We start from the raw sequence: 20,226 nt of genomic DNA, 5'->3' as shown, positions 1-20,226 counted from the left end.
TGCAATATTAAATAGTCTTTTAATGAAAAATACATCTGCTGTTGAGCTGCCTCGTAGTCCGAGATGTGAGCGTGCTTTTTGGTTCCACAATAGCTGCTGCACGACCTTTTATTTTACAATATTTGAAACAAAACTGGAATCTATTTTTAATCCTTTCCCCCTTTCAGTGTTCTCTTGTCACTCAGCCATCACACTAATCCTGCAAAAGCTCAGTCAGGGTTTGGGAGAGGCCAAGGGCCAGGTTGCATGCCCAGCTTAGAGCAGGAAGTCAACCCATCCCTGCATGGTCCCTCTGCCCGATGACTCTGGCTCAGGCTGTCCTGCTCAGGGCTGCTTTGCAAGGACAGAGCTTTGCCTGCTGTCATTTAGTAGCTCTGCCTTTTCAAGGAGGGGGAGATTTTGTTTTTACTGCCAGATGTGGGGCAGACCAGGCAGGATCTCCTCAGCCTGGATTTCAGATTGTCTTATGGCAATCCTACCCCGAGGCAGAGGTAAAGGCTGGGTCACAACAGTTCGCACTTTGCTAATGCTTTTCTTGGTGGGATTTCTTAGCAATTCCCAGAGAAACCAGCCACTGCAAAGCCCTTCCTGCTGGTGAGGAGCAGAAGGAGCTGGGGAGGTGAACTGAGGTCCTGTGCAGGGTATACCTGCTGATGGCACATTTTAACATCCCTAGCAGTGGTGTTTGTGTGTTTCAGCAGTGTCTGGCCCTGCCAGTGCCATGGGCAGCCTTGCCTTTCCTGCCACCCACTGCCTGCAGCCACAGAGGCCCCATTTATCTAGAGCAATGACTAACTATAGAAAAATAACAGTAAAGAAAAGGTATGTGAGAACCATCTGTGAAATAATAACAAGATCCTGGGGATGGAGCTGCTTTCATCTGGGAGCTCTTTGAGAACTGCGGGTTGTTCCTGTCCCTTGTTAAAGAGGGAGCTGGGCAGCGATGCCCGCTCAGATCTTTCTTTCCTTTCAAGATCTCCCATGGCATCCCACAGGCTGGTGAGCCTGGGCCTTGCCAGCACATCCCTCCTGCTGCCTGCTGCTGAACTGGTATTTAATCCTTCTAATCAGCCCCACATCCAAGCCCAGTGGCAGTGGCAGAGCTGGGTTCATCCGAGGCTGTTGTGCCCTCTTACATCCCGAGCGAAGAACCTGGCAGGGCTGGGAGCTGTGGAGTATGGAAACCCCATGTCTGGCCTAGCTTTGTAAGGCTGAGCTGCCAGTTTTTGCAGCCAGTCTCCTCCCAGCCAGGGTGGATGCTGCTTGATGCTTGTGCCAGGTCTGCTCCAGACCCTTGGGGAACACCCAAGCAGTGCAAGTGCTGGCAGGCACTAGCTGGCTGGCTGGAAAATGTCCATCAAAACTTCATTTCCTGGGAAAAATCTCGTTTGGCCAAGCTAAAACACTTGTGGGACTCTATGTTGAAACCCGTGGGAGGCTTTTGATGCTCCCACGTTGGTGCAGAGGAGTGTGGACTCTCAGGGCTGGACTAGAGAGAGCTGCCCCCATGAACAGCCCTGTGAGCAGCCCCAGAGCAGAGTAAAATATAGAGGGACCCCACTGGCAGGTGCTGGGGAGCAGGAAGGAGGATGGGGGGCTCAGGATTACACATGGAAAGCCCAGTGCTGGCCATGCTTGGGCAGAGCTGGTGTTTCCATGTGAAGCCTACATTGCTCTGCCCTTCTCCAGTGCCTGCCTGGCTGTTAATGTGTGGTTATTTGCACATGGCTTGTGAGGGCTTTCAGTGTGGTCCCTCGTTGGACTTTTCCTATAATAAAATAATTTGCTGCTCTGGAAGGAGGCATTTCTGTGAGTGAGGATTAAGGTGTATTTCAGTGTTTGCTTCTTGGTCTGTGGCATGCAGGGATGTGTGGGTAAAACGTGCTGAGTGTGATTTTGAGGCTCAGTAGTTGAAATGCCTCATGTTGAGCTCAGGAGAGGAAGGATTTCTGCAGATTGCTGGAGCTAGAAGGTGGGGCTGTGGAGAAGGAACTGTATTACATTCACAAGATGAGCTGGGGGTCTTGTGGGCTTGTCACCTTGAAGTGACAGGAGTTGTGGGCTTCTGAGCCTCCAAGAGCATGTTTGGACAGCAGTGAAATATCCATCATGTGATTTCAGGTGTGGATACACACATTTACACTGCAGTACACGAGAGCAGGACATGGCCCAGGGCCTCCAGTGGGAATGCAGGAGGCCAGAAGCAGAGTGCTCTAAGGCTAATGAAGATGCCCTCGAAGATGATTAGCTTTGCAAGCAGCATTCCTGTGTGCTGGAAACAGGGGGATTATGGAGTTCACACTAAGCCCTTGGAGACCTCTGGAGCAGGAGTGATCTGTGTGTCACAGTGCTGTTATTGGAAAGGGTGGCTTCACTGCCTGTCATCTGGCTTTGCTGACTTAGCTCTGTGGACCATTGCCAAACACAAAGCATCTTCTCTTTGGCCGTGGCCAGCCCACCTACTTGGAGTGGGTGATGATTTGTTTGTTCTTCAGCTCAGCTGGAAAAAATTAGTGTCCTTGTGGGAGGGTGGGAAGAGAGAGCATCACAGGGGGCATCTCCTGAGGAAAGAAGTGGATTGCTGGGCTCAGGAATTCAGCTGGAGCAATGTTCAGTGTCCCACTGCCATGTCAAGGTGGTCCTGTTGGGCTCCGGTGTTGGGCTGGGGCAGCACTGCCTGTTGGGTTCGGTCAACTCATCCCCTCCAAGGTCCCGGGGGAGCTGCACACAATGGCAGAGCCCCCCATCTTCACTCCTGGGGGGTGTGGGGGTGCTCTTGCCTGGCTGAAGCCCCCTAGAGCAGCGAGGCTCTCCTCAGCGTGCTGCCAGTTCCCCAGGGCTCAGCCCAACCTGGCATTCCCAGTGCTGGTGTGTGTGGCACAGAATAAGGCGTAGTTCCCTTCCTGGCTTCTGACACTGTCAAGGCGAGAAGCGCTTGTCATGCTCCTGATTGGGATGGGAAGCATCCTCTGGACTTGGCAGTGCATCCCTGCAGAGCTGTGCTGCTCATGACATGGCTCCCAGGGCTCCAACAGCAGCCGTGCTGGCAATGCCCGTGGCTGCCAGCCTTCCTGCTGCTGCTGATCCAGCTGCAGATTCCCCTTGGTGCCACCACTAACATCACAGAATCACAGAATCACAGAATCACAGAATCACAGAATCACAGAATAATGAGGTCGGAAGAGACCTCTAAGATCATCAAGTCCAACCTATGCCCTAACACTTCAACTAGACCATAGCACCAAGTGCCATGGCCAGTCTTTTTTTAAACACATCCAGAGATGGTGATTCTACCACCTCCCTGGGAAGGGCATTCCAGTACTTTATTATTCTCTTGGTGAAAATTTTTTTCCTAAATTCCTAAACATAAATCCCCGAGTCCCTTCTGTGGCAGACACAGATATGCAGTGGTTTAGGGACATGCAGGTTTTAGGGGCTTTTTAAAGAAAAAAAGCTGGAAAGCATGCCTATGGCCCCAGAGCTGCTGCCCAGAGAACAGGAGCAGGAAGGAGGGGGAAGGTGCTGTGCAGGGAGAGAAGAGATATCAAGTGGAGAGATGTGGGAGGGAAAGACTGCCCTGGCTGCCTCCCCTAGCAGTGAGCATCCCTCCCCCTGTGCTGGCAGCCCCACCACTGCCAAGGCTGAGAGGAGATTTGCATTAGGGGTGCAGTGCTGCTGCCCTGCTCTCCTGGCAGGAAAGCTGTGGAGCAACTGGAATTCTGATTGCCTGGGAACCTGTAAGAGCAGCATCACTCCAGGTCAAGGACTAAATCCATTACAGAGAAGCACTTGGGGGAAAGCCCTGGATGTGATGCACATGGATGCTGATGCATTAAAACCATTTCCCGTGGAGATCTTCTACAAGGCAGGCAGGGAGAGGGGTCGGCCACAAAGCTGTCCCTGGAACTGCTCCAGCACTAATGCCTTGCCCAGCAAGCCAGGGGCATCCTGGTCATCAGCCTGGTGCTGGCTGGAGAAAAAAGCCCTCCAGCCCTCAGCCTGCAGCCCCTCTGAGGCCAGAGGTGGCTGAGACCCTTCCCCTCACCGTGCCCCTGGGTCCTGTGGGGCCGAGCTGCTGCTCCACCAGCAGGTTATCAAACCTGAGGAGGTTTTCCCAGCCATTTCTGTTCCAGCCACAAGTGTTGCACAGGTCAGAAAAAATCCATTCAGAGCGATCCTGGTCAGCTCTGAGCACAGATGGTACCTGGGTCCCTGGAAGGTTGCTTTTCCTTGCTGGGATGGCTGCCTGCACATGAGGTACAGGCAGGTGCAGGCAGCTGTGCTGTGCCACTTTCTGCCTAGGTGTTGCCTAACAACTGAGAGGATGCAGAGAGCCTTAGAAAACTCCCTAGATTATCAGCCCTTTCCCAGAATGGGTTCTGGAGTCGAAGCAATCAGCCATTCTGATTTGCTTTGAAAAACATGTATTTTCAGTATTCATGTATTTTTCCCTTCTCTTCCCTTCCATCTTGCATCCCCACACACTTCCTTTCATTCCCCTCCTTCCTCCTCCTTTTCATGAGCTATTTTCAAATGCCAGGAAAGGCGAGATCTGAGGGGAGGAGGAGTAACTGAAAGAAAAAAAAATGGTGGTGAAATTATTTCACACATTTATGGAAAAAAAAAAAAGGTGTGGGTGTGGGGAAAGAGAACAGCTCCAGTTTCCAGAAGACAAAAAGCAACTTCATTCATTTCCCAACATAATTTTGATCAGGTAGGAAGGCTTGGTTACATTTCTGCAGCCCTGCAGTTCCCTGAGATGGTCCAAGTTGTCCCTCCTGCTGTTGCCCTGACTTGGAACAGGTTTGGTACTGGGGCTTTGGTACTGGGAAACTGGGGTAGGAGAATGCCAAATGGGGGGAAAAGGGAGGATGAGCTTCTGGAAAATGTGGCTTTGATTAAGCCAAATGTGGCCCTGAGAAGGGTAGGGGAGATATTACAAATATCACCAGCCTAATTGGAAGCATTTTTTCACACAAGGACAGTATGTTGGATGATTTCCCATTTTTAATAAATAGGATTAAACCCAGCAACAACAGCTTTTGCTGGGAACTAGGAGTCTGGGTTGTGATAAACTTTTTAGATGACAAACTCTCCTTATGCTCAATTGTTTTTTCATCTCACTGGTAAAACTGGAAATAACTGTTTTGGCTTGTCCCACCATTCTTGAAAGGTGATTTGTTTGTCCTGCTGGCCCTGTGACTCACAGCCACTGGAAAAGGGAAATAACCCAAATCCTCAAGGAAGCTTTTCTGAGTAGCTCACTGCTGAGATGCTGGAGGTAATTCTAGAGGACTCATGCTCTGGCTGTCCCACACTGAAGTTCTGTCCCCTTCATGCCATGGAGCTTTGGAGAAGGCCCTGGACAGGAGGAATTTGGAGATCCAGCAGCATTAGCATGCCCATCTCCCCACGGCTGAGCTGGGGATCCTGGAGCAGGCTGGCATTTCACACCTTGGCGAGGGTGACATTTTCTTTGCAGCTTTTCCATGCTTGGAAGATGGCATTTCACCCCAAGAGGAAGCTGGTATTTATAAGGCAGGGCACTGGCATTTCATTCATTGTTACCATCCAGTGATTCAGACAAGGTCTCTTAGCCAGAAAGGTCAACTGGGTCTCTGCTGTTCTTTGCTGCTTTTCTTTCTTTCTCCTTTTTTTTTTCTCCTAAGGGGAAGAGGGAAATACAAAACCAAGTCACATGCCAGAACTGCTGATTGTCATTTTTCTTGCCTTGAAAATGAAGGTGTGCTAAGCTACATAAAAGCTAGGAGCTTCCAAGTTTGCAAAGGTGTCTTTGGAAAGATCCTTATTTTGCTTTGAGTTCCAAAGGTACAACCCAGAGCTTGGTGCTGGGGTGATCTGGGTGGGTGGCAGCAGTGTTCGCCCCAGTGCTGTGCCAGTGCTCACCATCACCTCAGCTGTCCTGCATCACCCTCTTTCTTGAAGCTGAAAAAGAGCCTAAAACTCACATCTTTTCTGGCCAAACACCAGGTTTCATCCCCAGGCTTGAGGAGCAGGATGGGAAAATCAAGTGCAAGTCACCTCTGTGACTATGGGGATCTTGTTGGACTGGGGCAATCTAAACACTGCCAGGGCCTGGGAAACATAAATAAAATCAATAAGAAACTGTTAAATTGTGCCTGAACGTCGCAAGGAACAGCGTGGGGAATGCTGGCTGCAGAGATGTATCTGCTGCCACTCCGCGGGCTGTGGCACATTCATTAAGCATCTTTAAGATGGATACACCCCCCAGTTCACCTCCTGCAAAAGCCTGGGAATTTATTTCCTCCTGAACCATGCCATCAATCACTGGTGACAGCACCGCCTCGGCACCGCGTGGCTCAGCCGCGCAACAGCCGGAGAGGCACGTGGCTGGCTGCCCCCCGGCCTGGGAGGGGGCTGCCTCGGACCCCCACGCCCTGCCTGGACGAGAGGGATCCCATTCCCTCACTCTCTGCTGGGGGAAAGGCTGTCTCACACCACAAATGCATCCCTGCACCTTTTCTGTGCTGTTCAGGACCCTGCTACCTCGTGCCGGCCTGCAGCCTGCTTCTCTTGGCATCCAGCACTGTCTGCATCAGTCTCTAATCCCCACAGGCCAATCCCTCAGAGAGGAGTTGATGGTCCCACCTCTTCTCTCCCCTCTGTGCATCTCCCTGTGATCCTGGCCCCTTCCTTGGCACCCTGGCTCTGCTCCCAGCTCCCAGTCCAGCATTCAGTGTTTGCTGGGTAGATGCTGGGAGCTCCTAGGGCTTTGCCTTGTGTGTGTAAATATGAGAGTCTGAAGTCTGGGCAGAAGATTTTTGCTGTGCCTGACTTTTGATGCTTGTAGCTTTTATTGGAGCAGCCAGATAGGAGCAGGACAAATCCAGCAGGGCAGTATGGGGGATGCCAACTGATGGCTGAGCTGCTTTGCTTCCCCTCCCTTCTCCGCCTGCTCTGTTAGTGATGCTCTGTACTGGAAAGATGTGACAGGTCCACATAGCATGAGGAAAGAGCAGCTGGAGGGGGCTGAGTGACCCTCCTGTCCTGCACCCAGCACCCTTTGTCCAGCCCTGCCTGCACCCTATGGCCGCCCCTTTCCTTCCTGGCACTGACATTTCACCCTCCAGTGCTTTCAGCTGTCAGCCAAGCTGCACATTACTTCAATTTATGCAGAGGCCTCAGTTTTACTTCTTCTTGCAGTTTCTTCTGATGCTTTTAATTTTTTCCCCCCTATCAGCTGGGAACCTACAGATTATCCCATAAGAGCAGAATAAAGACTTGTCAACCTTTCTTACCTGCTTCTTCTTGAGATGAAAATAACTTCCTGAACCTCTTATAATGCTTTATTTTCTGCCACTTCTGCTACTCTGAGTGTAATTTGACTGACTAAAGGATCTTGAAGCTAAAGGTAAAAAAAAAAGATAAAGTAGACTAATAATAATAATGGTAAAAACTGCTCCTGAGAGGCTGATAAGGGCCTGGAGATTCACACACTGGCCTCGCCTGCCGGGGCAGGTGTGAGCCCAGCTTTTGTTCCCCAGCTCCATAAGTCAGTGCTGGGGGTGGGGACAGCCGGGCTCTGCAAAAATGGGATGTTTTTCGAGAGAAGAAAGGTATTGTGTCCCCTGTGATATGGAAATGAGCAGGGAGGTAAGGGCAGGGAGAGAGGATTTCTGATGGTAATGAGGTTTTACACTGGCTTTCTTGCCTTGCCTCCATCCCTCCCTTTCAACTGTAGGATGGGGTTTCAAAGGCTGTTGTATTCTTTTCCTTGGATTATTTGTCTTTTTTTTTTAACCTTGCTGTTGTGGTTTTTAAAGATAAAAGGTGGGAGCTGCAATGGAGGAGAATTTTCCTTGCCCTTCACTGGAAGGGCTGGGAGATCCTGCAGAGCTTGGGTTACTGATGTAAGGATGCCATGAGCTCTCATGGGCAGTTAAATGGGCTTGGGAATGCAATTTCCTCTCCCATCCTGTCCCACAGCCTCAGCGTGGCTGGAGGGGGATGTGACCTGCTGGCTGGAGCAAAGGCTGGTGCCAAACCTGAGCCCATGGTGGCTGTGCCACCCCCAAGCACCATGTCACAGCTCTGTAGCACTGGTGGAAACCAGCCCTTCCACAGCTGTATTCCTCTTGTAACTCTTGGATGTCGCTTGTGGCACCTCCTTTGCAGAAACAGCCTTGCTTTTCCTTGACATTGCTGAAGGCTGAGTATTCCTCTTGTTCCTAACTCAGCTGCTGCAATATTCCTTGTGACTGTCCAGCAGTCAGGCCTTATTTTAGTCCCAGTTTGCCTAGATTCCAGTCTCCAGCCATTAACTCTGGTCCAGCATTTATCTGCTGCCTTGAGGAATGCTCTGTTTTCCAAAGCCCTTCCTCATGTGGGAAGCTGTGCCTCTTGATGGAATGGACTGGACACAAACTTCCTGTGCAAACAGTTTCTGGTGGAATACTAAGGCTTGGGCTGAGTTCAATTTGTTGTGTAAAACGTGGGCTCTTTGCTGAAAAGGAGAACTTTCTCCTCTGCAAAACCAGTGCTGTGAGCCCATGGATGCAGCTCCCAGGGGAACAAGGTGGGGAGCAGACAGCTCGGGGCTTGGAGGGACCTGAAGCTGTTCCTGGGCAGTGGCAGGCCTGCTGTTGGCTCTGTGCTGCCACTGAATTCCTGCAAGACCAGCAGTGCAGTGAGGGCCTTGGCAGCCTGGGCAGCTGGGCTGAGCTCCACTGTCAGTGCTTTTCATCTGTTGTTGATCTGAGGAACTTCACTGGGCCTGCCAGGGGAGCTGCCTGACCCTCCTGCCCCTCCTGTCTCTCCTGCCCTGCAGTGAAGGAGCACTGAAACGTGGCTGCTTCCAGAAAGTGCTGATTCAAACAAGCTCTGCCAGGCTGCCACGGGTCAGGAGAGCTCCCAGGTCAAATCCGCTCTTGGGGCAGGAGCTGCAAGCAAAGATGCCTCATGGTGAGCTGTGCTGGTGTTAATTCTGGAGCTCCCTTTCTAGCCAAAGCCTTTGAGCTGTGCTGGTGTTGCTCCTCCCACTGCCCAGCAGACATTGCTGCTCAGCTGTTTGGTTTTATCCCTTCCTAATTTTACCAGAAGTGACAGTAAATCCATTCTGTATGCACAGGACTGTGTGGGGTGTTTAAACAATCATTTGCATCCAGATCGGGTGATGGCTTTGGGGTATCTCCTGGCAATGTGGGTTGGTGTGGGATATATCATGCTGTAAAAGTTAACGTTCAGAGCCTGATACTCAATCTGCAAGAGCAGGAGAGCATTTGGCCATGAGCTGTGCTGTGTGGGGCCATCCCATGGCCTGTAGGTGCCTGGGGTTTCAGGGGTGTCACCAAGGGGTGTCAGGGATGTCTCCTATCAGACCTTCCTGCAGATACTGCCACTGAAGGGCTCCCAGGCACAGCCAAGAGTACCTGCACAGCTTGTTGCACATCCACAAGGACCATTAGCTTGGGAGGAGGAGGAGGAGGGGGAGCAAGGGGACGTGGCAGAGGAAGATAAGGCCATGGAGCAGAGGATTTGTGGGAAGTTAATGGGCGTTGAATTGGCATTATGCCCCAGCAGGTTCTCATTTCCCTGGCTCTGTGCTGGCCCATCCCCAGAGCAGAGAGAGGGAGCAGGATGCACCCACAGCTGAGGGCTGTGCCCCAGAACATCATGGCCAGGGAGTGCAGGGAGCCAGAGTTTGTGGCCCTGGGACCTTGGGCACACAGCAGGTGGCAAAAGGGATAAAGCAGAGGAAAATGAGGTTGCTGCACTGCTGCCCCGTGGTTGATGCTGAGGGAGATGCTCCATTTTAAATCAAACTCAGATCAAAGTGGAGATGGCTCCTCTGCTGCTTGGGGATGCACAAGGCTGTGTCTGAGCTCATAACATAAGGGCAGCTTTTACTACTCAAAGCTCTCTGCTTGCTCTGCTTCACTCCTCAATGCCCGCACAACAACCCAGTATTTGCTCTGCTTCATATTCCATTGGCTTAGAAGAACTGGGGGGAGATTGCCATGGCTTCCCCTCTGGGCAGGAGTGGAGGCAGGGCTGCTGCTGCTCTGAACTGGGCAGGATGCTGGCTTTGTAGAAGAGTTATTTTTGAGGCTTCCTTTTTTCTAGCACTGGGGTAGGGTATTCCTCCCATTAGCTCAGCCTGCACCCCCAGGGTAAGTCTCTGATGAGGAGCCAAGGTGCAGCAGGGCTGGGGACTGGCAGCACAGTCCAGCCCCATGGGAAGCACTGCAACTTCCCTCTCCATGGGGCAGGGAGAGGCCATTGCCTCGGCCAAAGCAGAAATGCTCCAGTGTTGTTATCAGGTTTCTGGCTCAGGGATAACAGCTCTTCTCCTGTGCCTCCTGAGCACTCTCAGAAGCAGCACCATGACTGCTTAATTCCTTTGCTCTTCCCCTGTGTCCTTGACTTGCCACGCTGGGGAGGGCTCAGCCATCCAGGAGCATGAGAGCAGTGCTTGGCGTAGGCTCAGGAGTGTCCTTGATGGGGTGTGCTGGCTTTGGTAGCCACTGGGGAGGGGTCAGGCCTGGGATGTGCCTGCAGGTGCTTTGGCCCTGGCATCTGCATTCACCCTCCTTCATGTCCCCCCCAGAGCTCAGAGCTGCCTGGGACAGGTCTGAGAGCAGCAAGGGGATGTGGGGGGATGGAACCTGCAGGCCACACCCTGCTTGGTCCAGTGGTTTCTGCAAGACGTTTTCCCTGCTCTCATTGCCTTGCTCAGGCCTGGATGGATGAAATGGACTTTACAGCCCCAAATCCCTTAATCTCCAGTCTACTTAGCAGTATTAGCCAGCCTACAGAAGTTATATACACAGTAATTGCACTCAGTGGAGGACACTCTCACAATTTCATGCTGGAAGAAAACGTGTTATTCATTTTCCCCCATCTCCCACCCATCTACGCAGAAGTACCTTGGAACCATGATAGGGATACGTTAAACATGCAGAGAAATGTCATAACTGAAATACAACCTGCTCTCCTGGCAATTAACCCAGGCAGCCTTGCAGAAGCTGTGCAGGGTGAAATCTGCTCAAAGTGGGACCTAAAGCTTCAGCACATCTTAGCTACTAATGCTAAGCAAGTTATGCTAAGCAATTAATATCCTTTACTTCTTTACAGCCCTCCCTTTGTTTTTATTAAGCATCCCTGCTAATACATTTAGCAAAGCTTGCAAAGCCTTTCAAAAAGCATGATCAGCTTCCATAATCTTATATACAGAATGATCACAAGCACCAGACCTAATAGACTCAAAGCTAGTACGATTACCACTGGGTGGAGCAGGAGGTTATAAATTCCTGTGGCTGTAGGTGACCACCCTGGGAGAGTTTCCCACCAGTGTGTTCTCCATCTCTTTTTCCTCTTTTGAACACACAACACATTTCATCCCCATTATGGTGGACAGTGATGATAGTTTCCTTTTATCAATTCATACATGTTTTAATACTTGATGTAAGTCATCATGTTGTGATAATTTTCTTACCAGCATTAAGATTAATTCCAGTTGAAGTAGGTAACAAGTCTTTAACTAGTGTATAATTAGACTGTAACAACTGGCAGGACGTAACAGGAGCTGTATAATTAAAATCATACCCTATAATTTCACTAAAGTTACAAATGCAAATATTCAGATGATTACTTGTATCTGCAATAATATCACCTCCTAATATAAAACCACAAAGGGTCCTTAAGAAAACATATCCTTTTCCAATATATGTAAGTGCAGTTGCAGGGATTTCATCAGCATGTGTTTCAAAATGACAAACATTTTGCTCAGTGTCAAGACATGTCTTGGGCTTTAAGGGTGTTATGGTTGAATCCTTGTTGTTCCCATGTACTGTTTGCCACCTGTGTCCACTTTGTGGTGTCCATACTCTATGGGAAAGAGGATGATTGTATTGTGATTTAGTGCAGCAATTGGCTATGTGCTGTATACTGAAGCATATTATTATTAAGACAGAAACTGTGACCTTGTTGTTAATGGGGTCATAATTGGCCAAATACCACCAGGATTGAAATTCTCTTCCAGTTGTGCTGTCCCAAGCTCCTTTTCACATCTCTGTGGGTAAGGTGCTGTGTTTGCCTACCCTTGTAATTTCTGCCAGTGTGGAGTGTATCCACAGCTGAGTGTGGGTACATCTAAGAGCTGGTGAAAGATTGCCCTGGACTATTCCAAGTGCCTCTCCAATCAGCTGGTGGTCTTTCTCACTAATTTTCTCCCACAGAGGCAATATATCAGACAAGAGCCATTGATTAGTCCCCAGTGCTAATAGAGAGGATTGCAATGGGTGCTCTAATATGCTTAAATCACTTGTTGTTGCACTTAGTTTATTTAGGAACACTTCAACATCTATACCATTTAGGACTCCCAATCCTGTCCCTGTAATACTGGTTGCTTCCCTCCCTGTTTCCTTTGAAGGGAGATGAGCAGGGAAAGGGTAATCACTCCTGGGTCAACACTTCACAAGTGATGTTAATTGTATACTATTACTTCTTAAACTATTATCTGTCATCACACAACAACTGGTATTAAGTCTTGAGCAGCAGCTGGTATTATCAAGGCAATGAGACCTGTCCTTCTGCTTACACTCTGCCCAGGCTAAATTATAAACCTTATCTGATGGACCCCAGAAAGCAAGAGCCTGCCTGTCAGGTGTTTCAGGAATTGGGAACCTTGTTCCTATATAATCTAGGAAAACTATCTTCCCTTTGGATTTGTTAACTTTCCACTAATCCGGATCATCCATCATTTTTATCCTTAGCTATGCTGTAGCAGTAACAGAGTCAATAATACCAAGAGCAGTGAGATGTCCCATTCATTCTTAGCTGATGTGAGAGTTTTTCCAGCAGTCCGTCATTTGTCAGCTGGCTGGCTAGTTACCACCTGCTTGATGGGAGAATGGTGTATCCATCTTTTTTTTTTCCTAAACTTTTAACAGCAAAATAGGAACATAGTAAGATGGTATATGGTGCTTCCCACTTGGGTTCCAGTTTGTATTTTCATGAGAACATGTTAATTGAAATGTCATCTCCAGGTTGTATATCATGGACCTGTATTTCTAGATGTGTGGGCTGATACCATTCAGCTTATTCTGTTATTTTCAAACCTCTCCTGCATATATATGATGTATTGTGTCAACCATTCATCAGATGAGATCAGTAGGTGTCTTAACTGGGTATTACCTTCTTTAATAAGGCCCTGTGTCAGCCTTTCTTGTGGGAAAGGCTTCTACCCAGCCTGGTAACTGATGTATTATCACTAACAAATGTAGTCATTGCTGCTATATCAGGCAAGGCACTTCCTTCCTTAATTTCTGTAGTGGCCTTGGTTTGTGGCTGGACAATATATTACAGCAATTTCTCTGAGTAGCTGGAGCTGATTCCAGCACTTGTGTATTTCTTCTCCACTTGATACTTTCCCCCCAATGATGTGAAAAATCCTCGTTCTTTCCATAGCTTTGCCATTGTGTGGCACACCCTGAGAGCATACAGTGAGTTTTTTGGCTCGTTTCCATTTTCTCAGTTGCTCTGTACATGTCAGGGCTGCCAGTTCACCCTGTCCTTGCTGGGAGTGTGTTGTGGTTGCACTAAGCAATTAATACCCTTTATTTCTTCACAAGGTGAGGAGCCAGTCCCTCATCTTTACAGCTGGGTGTTTGTACGTCCCACGCCTGGTGCTGCTCCTGTTTGCAGAGCTGATAACTGATGGCAGAGAAGACTTTACTGTCTGAGGAATACTTATGCAAACAAGCACAATGGCTTAATAGGGAACACCCAGAGAAATCTCCAAAGAAAGCACCATAAATTCCTCTTCCTGTGGATTTATGGGGAGATTTTTCACAGATATTTATGGTTTCCCAGGTGCGTTGTTGTGACTCCTTTGAGCAGATTTGCATGGCGTGCTCCAGGAGCTGATGAGAGGGGAACACTGATGGGGCAGCCCAGTGTTCATACCAGGATGGTAATGATGGGCATGGCTCCTTAATCCCTTGGTGAATTCCTCTTGTGTGCAGCAGCTGGAGCTCTGCCAGCACCAGCTGAGCACCTGGAGAGCACCTGGCAAGCAGGGCTGGGTGGATTTAGGTGGCCCTAATCAATTTAGATGGTCCTGGTGCAATGCCAGGGTAGGTCACTGCCACAGCCCTGTCTGAACGTGCTGCACCATCCACCCCTCCAGGGCTGGGCCACACCAACACTCCCCTGCTGCTGACCACAGCCAACCCACTGAACCACATCTCTTCTCATCTTCCTTTCCAGGTTCCTTGCCTCACCAGCAGGTCCTTGTAGGGTTTCAGCTCTGGTAAGTGCAGTTGTGTTTTCTCCTCACTGAGTCTGTTGTGAAAGTGTCACCTGGGGTTGGAAGGGCACTGGGGCTGGGCACCATCACTGCTCCCCAGGCAGGTGGAAGAGCCTGAGTGTGCCCCTGTTGAGGAGCCAGTTCCTGCTGCACTTCATCCCAGAGTTATTTCCCCTGTGTGAAAATACACTGAGATGTGTCTATCAGTGCCCTCCCATAGTCCATGAAAGGAAACTGTGTGGGCATCTTTAATCCTTCCTGGGTAATCTTTGTTGCATGGGAATTGAAAACTTTGGTGATTGGCATGATGACTGGATAAAAGCTGGGAGGTATTTCCACTGGGTGTGACTTCAGGAGACCTCAGGGGAACAATAAGAAGGTGAACTGATGGGTGGAAGGAGAGCACAGCCTGCCTGGGGACCTTTGCACAGGAGCCAGGCTCAGAGGAGCATTCAGGCCCTGGAAGAAATGTGAATGTGAGAAGCTGCAGTCCTGGCTGCAAGCTAGTGTTGTTACCTGTAACCTGTCCAGGAATGTGCTCCTCTCAGGCCACCCTCTCTGCCACCAGGCACGCAGCTGACTCTCCTGAGGGACTAATGGGTAGAAGGATAACATTTCTGGGCTTTCTCAGGCTCAGGTCCCTGTGCCATTCATTGTTTGATGTTTTCACACTTCTAAAGTCCCCATGGGTTTTCTAACCTTACCTTTAACCCAGCAGAAAGGGTCCTGGTTCTGTGCTGAGGTAAATTAGCAGAGGTTTCTCGCAGTCAGCATGACTACCATGTATTGTGTCATCTTCACCTTTGTCCTCTTGATGTGTTTTTTTTTTAATTTATCAAAAAAGCAGCCTCTTTGTTTGATGCTCTCTGTTGGTTTGATTAAGTCCTGTGGAAGGCACTGACATCAGCCATGTGCTCAAGGATTTGCCACCAATGTCCCAGGTTGCATGGCCTCGTTGAACTTGAAGGGTTTTCTTTTCTTTAGCTGCAAATGTTTCACTGCTTGGGGCCTAAAATTATTGAAGGGAGGACTGTTACAGTGATCTCAGGGTTTTGGGGTGCTGCTGGCATGACATTGCTCTGAGACAGAGCTGTTCTACAACAGGGACACCACTGTCTGGGGCATATCCAACCATGGCAGGGGGCAAGGGAAAGTTGTGGATCCTGGTGCCTAGGGAGCTGCCCTGATGTCCTCTCCTTGTGCATCCATCTCACTGGAGGGCATCAGGCATGGTGTGAGCTTACCCCAAAAGCTGCTCCTCACTCCTAAACTGTGCAGAGACTCCTCATCTGTGATGCATTGCTTGTGACCTTGGCAGCCTCAGCTGGGAGCAGCTCAGGCCCTTGGGAGAGCTGTGCTGTCTTGAGGAAGGAGCATTGCCATATTCCAGCACGTGGAGAAACTCCAGCCAAGAGGTTGATGAACCAATCAAGAGATTTTTCTGTGTCAGGGCTGTGTTACATTGGGAAGTGAACATATAGCTTTGTCTTCCCAGACAATTCCTGCAGGAACAGCTCTGGCCACACTCCCTCCCTCCAGCAACAAAAAGCAAGTGTCTATAGCTTCAGAGTGGCGACAGGCAAGACAGGACCCACTGGTCCTCCAAAAAGGGGAGAAAGTGGAAAATGGCCTGGAGGAGGGGACAGTGGGGGAGAAGTGGCCATGGTGGTAGAGCTGCCTCTCCTGACACAACGTAATCAGCTCATGGCTCCTTCTCCCCAATCCTCTTACACCCCTCCCCTCGCACATCTCTCCCCAGACATGGCCATGTGTGTTAGCAGAGATAAAAGCTCTCTTCCCACACGGGCTCTGCTTCCCCAGCATGCTTAATCATGAGCCAATGTGGCAAACAGCCTTCCTGAGAGGAGAGCCCCGGGCTTGGCTCTTCACTCTCCCTCCCTGCCTCCTGCCTTTTGCCTGGGCTCCCACTCTCCTGCACCCCGGGGCTCCCCGCACGCCCCTGCAGCCTGCACAGCCATCACGTGCCTCTGACAAATGAGCTTCATCTGCACCCAAAATTAATCACATTGTCATGCTGGCAGAGGATGAGGCAGCTGTGCTGAAATGCCTGAATCCCTGGCTAATTTATCACAGGGGCTGGATGCAGAGCTGCTCCGCAGCTCCTGCCACATGGGGACATGCTCCGGAGAGGCAGATGGGGACAAGGAGCTGTGAGGCCGGGGAGTGAAAGCTCAGGAGGACACATTCTCCTCCTCCCCAGAGCTCAGCCACTGATTTTCAAACAGGAGAACCTGGTGGGAGATTGCTGGTGCCCAGGGCTGATGCTGCTGGTGATGGCCTGGCTCCTCTGAGCCACCTCAGACCTGGAAGCTGATGAGTCCTCCTGCACTGGAGCATGCTCAGGAACCCGGAGCAGAAGACTACTGAAGGAAATGGATATGAGGGAATTATTCCAGGATTTCCAAAGCTATGGTCTTTGTGGATGGCGGAAGGAGGAGGCAGCCAGCCAGGCTGATGTGTCTTGTTCACTTCATTGCTCCAGTTTTGCTCATCAGAAGCAAAGTGTTCACTGGCTGTGCCTGTGGTGCCTGTGATGGGCTGGGATCAGCATGGAGAACCAGTTCCAGCGCCAAGGGCTTCCAGCTGGACCAGTTCCTGTACAGGATGTCAAGGATGGGGGCCAGTTGTGATGTTTGCTCCTGGTGTTGTGCATCTTTCTGGGATCCACATCATCCTGCTTGCCAGCTGCTCCTCTCCACTTCAGTGTGGGTTTGCTGGGCAAACTCTCTTCTCCTAAGTCCATCCCTACGGACGTGGGTTTCTCCAATATAGACACCCTTGCTTGTCTTGTGGTAATTAATTACTAATTCCAGACCAGACTCAGCTCTGGAGTGCTCGTTAACTAATTGGATGCCTTCCAGCAAATCCCAGCAGTCCCTGCACAATGGGAAAGTCATGCATTCCTTGTCTGCTTCCTCATTGCTTTGTCCCCCATGGTCGATGGGAGCACCTTGGAAGAGATCCACTGGGGCTGCTCTCCTGGAGCTGCTGGCAGCACAGCAGGTCCTTCCTTGGGAGTGCACAATAATGGACAGCAAAGCAAAGCAACACACAGGTGCCCTGTACAGTGACTGGTGGCATTCTCTGCTGTGCTCCCTGCTGCTGGAAGAGGCTGGAAACCTGCTCTGCCCACTGGTCTCTAAGGGTTTCACACCAACTCTCTTTGCAGATGTTGTTGGATGTGGGTTTTTTCCTCAGAGCCTGCCAGAAGTGCTGGAAAACTGTGCAGTCTGAAGCTCTGTGTTGCTTGTTTTGCTGTCATGGGGAGAACTGGTCCCATGTTTTTAGAGAAAAGAGGCTTTTATCCATAAAATTGAGCCGGTGGTGCTCCCAGCAGCTTGCCCAGGCAAAACAGTGAATGGCTTTTGTTAAAACTTCAAATCTTAACTCACAAGAGCATGGACTCCTTTAGATCAGCCATAAACTGGTGCACAGATAAACATGGTGTTTTAAGGAGGGAGAAGGGGTGTTTTGGTCTCCTGTGCCTGTGAGGGCCCCGTGGGGTCTCTGGCCACTGGGCACCAGCAGTCATGGGCAGCTGAGCTAGAGACAGTGGAAAGCTCAGTCTGAGCATCTCTGAGCCTCATCCACAGACCCTGCAGCCTGCTGTGCTGCTCTGCTACCTCCTCACCTGCATGCTTCAGAGTGGATTTTGGGGCTGGGCTGTGCTTGTGACTGTTTCCAGGCTCTTTAGAGAGGCAGATGTGTGCATGCCTGTGAGCAGGAGACATGTCTGATCTGATGTTCATCCTTATTTCAACTCCCCCAGGGCCTTTGGGGGATGATGCAGCCTTCAGACACCACAGAGGAAAGAGTTACAGTTCTCTTGGCTCAGTTGCATGCTCAGAGTGAGCTGCTGCCAAGGCAGGGGCTCCCATGGGTGCCACCCCTAACCCTGGTGACATGGTGATGGGTCCTGGTGGTCAGCACTTGTTGAGGCTGCTTTATTTTTTTCCTATATTTTTTTAAGTCAGGGCTGCAGCTGAGGTTTTGTAGGCACCCCTTTGCCAAAACATGGCTGGCTTGTGCCCTCTGTTGAGTGGAGAGGCCAGGGAGAAGCTGGGAAGCAGCTGAGATGTGACATGGGGAATTGGAGATGTGTGGTGACACCAGAGCAAGAATTGGTCAGACAGCTTAGGAAATTACAGCTCGGGTTTCCAGAGTGTGTTGAGAGGGTGGAAGGCAGAGCCTGGAGCAGAGAACATCGATGCTGGGAGGCTCCAGGAGATGCCTTTGATTGGGCTGTGTGAGGAAGAGTGTTGAGGGTCAGTCCCAGGTCTCCCTGGGAGGTGGCTGGGACAGGGCAGGACCTCCTGCCAGAGTCAGGCCTGGAGCCACTGCTGGCTCTGCTCAGCATTTACCATCCCCTGGCCTGGGAGGGAGCCCAAACACCGCTCCAGGAATGGCTGAGAGAGGCATCTCCAGGAGCACAGGGGATGCTCCAAGGATGCTGAGCCACCTCAGCAGCGGGTAACACTTGTGTGCCCAGAGAAAAGGCTTTTCCAGACTCTGTGAGAGCGTGGGGAAAGCCTCTTGTGGCTGTTTAGAAGCACTTTGCAGTTGGAGGTGCCCAAGTCTTTAGGACTCAGAGTGCAGTTTCTGAAAGGACCTGTTCCCTAGAGATTCAGAGTAACTGACTCTGCAGATCCCTGTGTACCAGCAGGCAGGGCAGCACTCAAGGACTTGTCATGGCAGGGCTGACACCAGCCTGCTTTTTCCTAGGTGTAAATAACTGTGCCACAAATTACATCAGACTTTGCTATCCATTAACAACTGCTCCTTTGATCTTTTGTCAGTGTGAAGGAACTGGAAGAGTTTCTTTGGGTCTAGTAAATTGGATATCTCCTGGCCCTCTGTCTCTTGTAGAACCCACATGGATGTAATGGATTTAGTGGCATCTTGCATTTTCCTCTGTTGGGGCACAAATAATGGTATTTCACCCTGGCACCCAGTGCTGCAAAACCCCACACCCACATTTTGGAGAGGGCTGTGCTGTGAATCCCCACCTGTGCTCCTCTGAGCTCAGCCTTTGGGGGTTGAGCATGGTTTGAGAAGGGTTTGGCATGGTTTGTGTGGGGTTTGGCATGGTTTGAACCTACTGCACTTTTGGACAGAGCTGGAATCACCAGCCTCTCTGGCACACCCCAAAGCCAGCTCCAGGGAGCTGCAATACCCTGGTGTGACTCTACAGAGCCTGATTTCTGGTCCCTCTCATTAAACACCCAGCTGTTGAGATCTTCTATCTGTATTCAAATTGAGACTTGGCAGGCTTAGGTAGCAGGGAGCTCATCTCGGTGACCAATAAGATCTGTTGAGCTCTTAAAGCAAACTCATCATCCCTCAGGAGGATGGGCAGGATCCGAGCACACCAGAGATGCTTTCATGGGCTGAGCTGGTGAGATTGGGTGGGAAACTCTGCTGTGTTACTGCTGGTGTCCAGCCCATGGGAGCTTCCTTAGAGATGGGGTCTCCAGACACTAAAAGAAGTACCCAGAGCCCCCTAAGGCACACAGGGGCTACATTTTGTGCCGAGGTGTTGAACGGAGAAGAGGGCTCAGCATCTGGAGATTTTCCAGGCACTGTCTGAGCTGAGCCTAAGGATAACCGCCTCATCACACTGGAGCTGGCAGGAGAAGATGGCTGCTCCCCTAAATTCCAGATTTGTCCATCACTAGCGATAACGCAGCGAGAAATAAATGTCACTTACAAAATTTATAGGAGAGCAGCTTTGCTAGTCTCCTTTTTTTAAGGTTATACTAAAAATTAAACCACATTTCGCCCCAAGGGGGAGCGGCAGGCTGTCACCGTAACAAATGTGCCGGTGTGTCACGGAGCAGCACACATGTGTGTGCACACAGCGTTCGTTCGAGAGGCAGGGCGGCGCAAGCCGAGCCGCTCACGTGGCTGCTTAGCTG

General features: G+C 50.4%; 1 protein-coding gene across 1 annotated transcript in view; it reads left to right on the top strand.

Annotated features, from left to right (window-relative positions):
• LINGO1 (leucine rich repeat and Ig domain containing 1) overlaps positions 1–20,226 on the top strand; it is a 141,725-nt gene that overhangs the window by 22,494 nt on the left and 99,005 nt on the right. Inside the window, exon 2 of the mRNA XM_031055874.1 lies at positions 14,251–14,293. The gene's annotated coding sequence lies outside the window, so the exon portion shown is untranslated. The remainder of the gene's footprint in view (positions 1–14,250; positions 14,294–20,226) is intronic.

The sequence above is a fragment of the Geospiza fortis genome, unplaced genomic scaffold (genome assembly GCF_000277835.1).
Source record: "Geospiza fortis unplaced genomic scaffold, GeoFor_1.0 scaffold171, whole genome shotgun sequence".
Taxonomy (NCBI): Eukaryota; Metazoa; Chordata; class Aves; order Passeriformes; family Thraupidae; genus Geospiza; species Geospiza fortis.
Note: the sequence above shows the minus strand (reverse complement) of the source record. Positions and strands in the feature narration are given on the sequence as shown.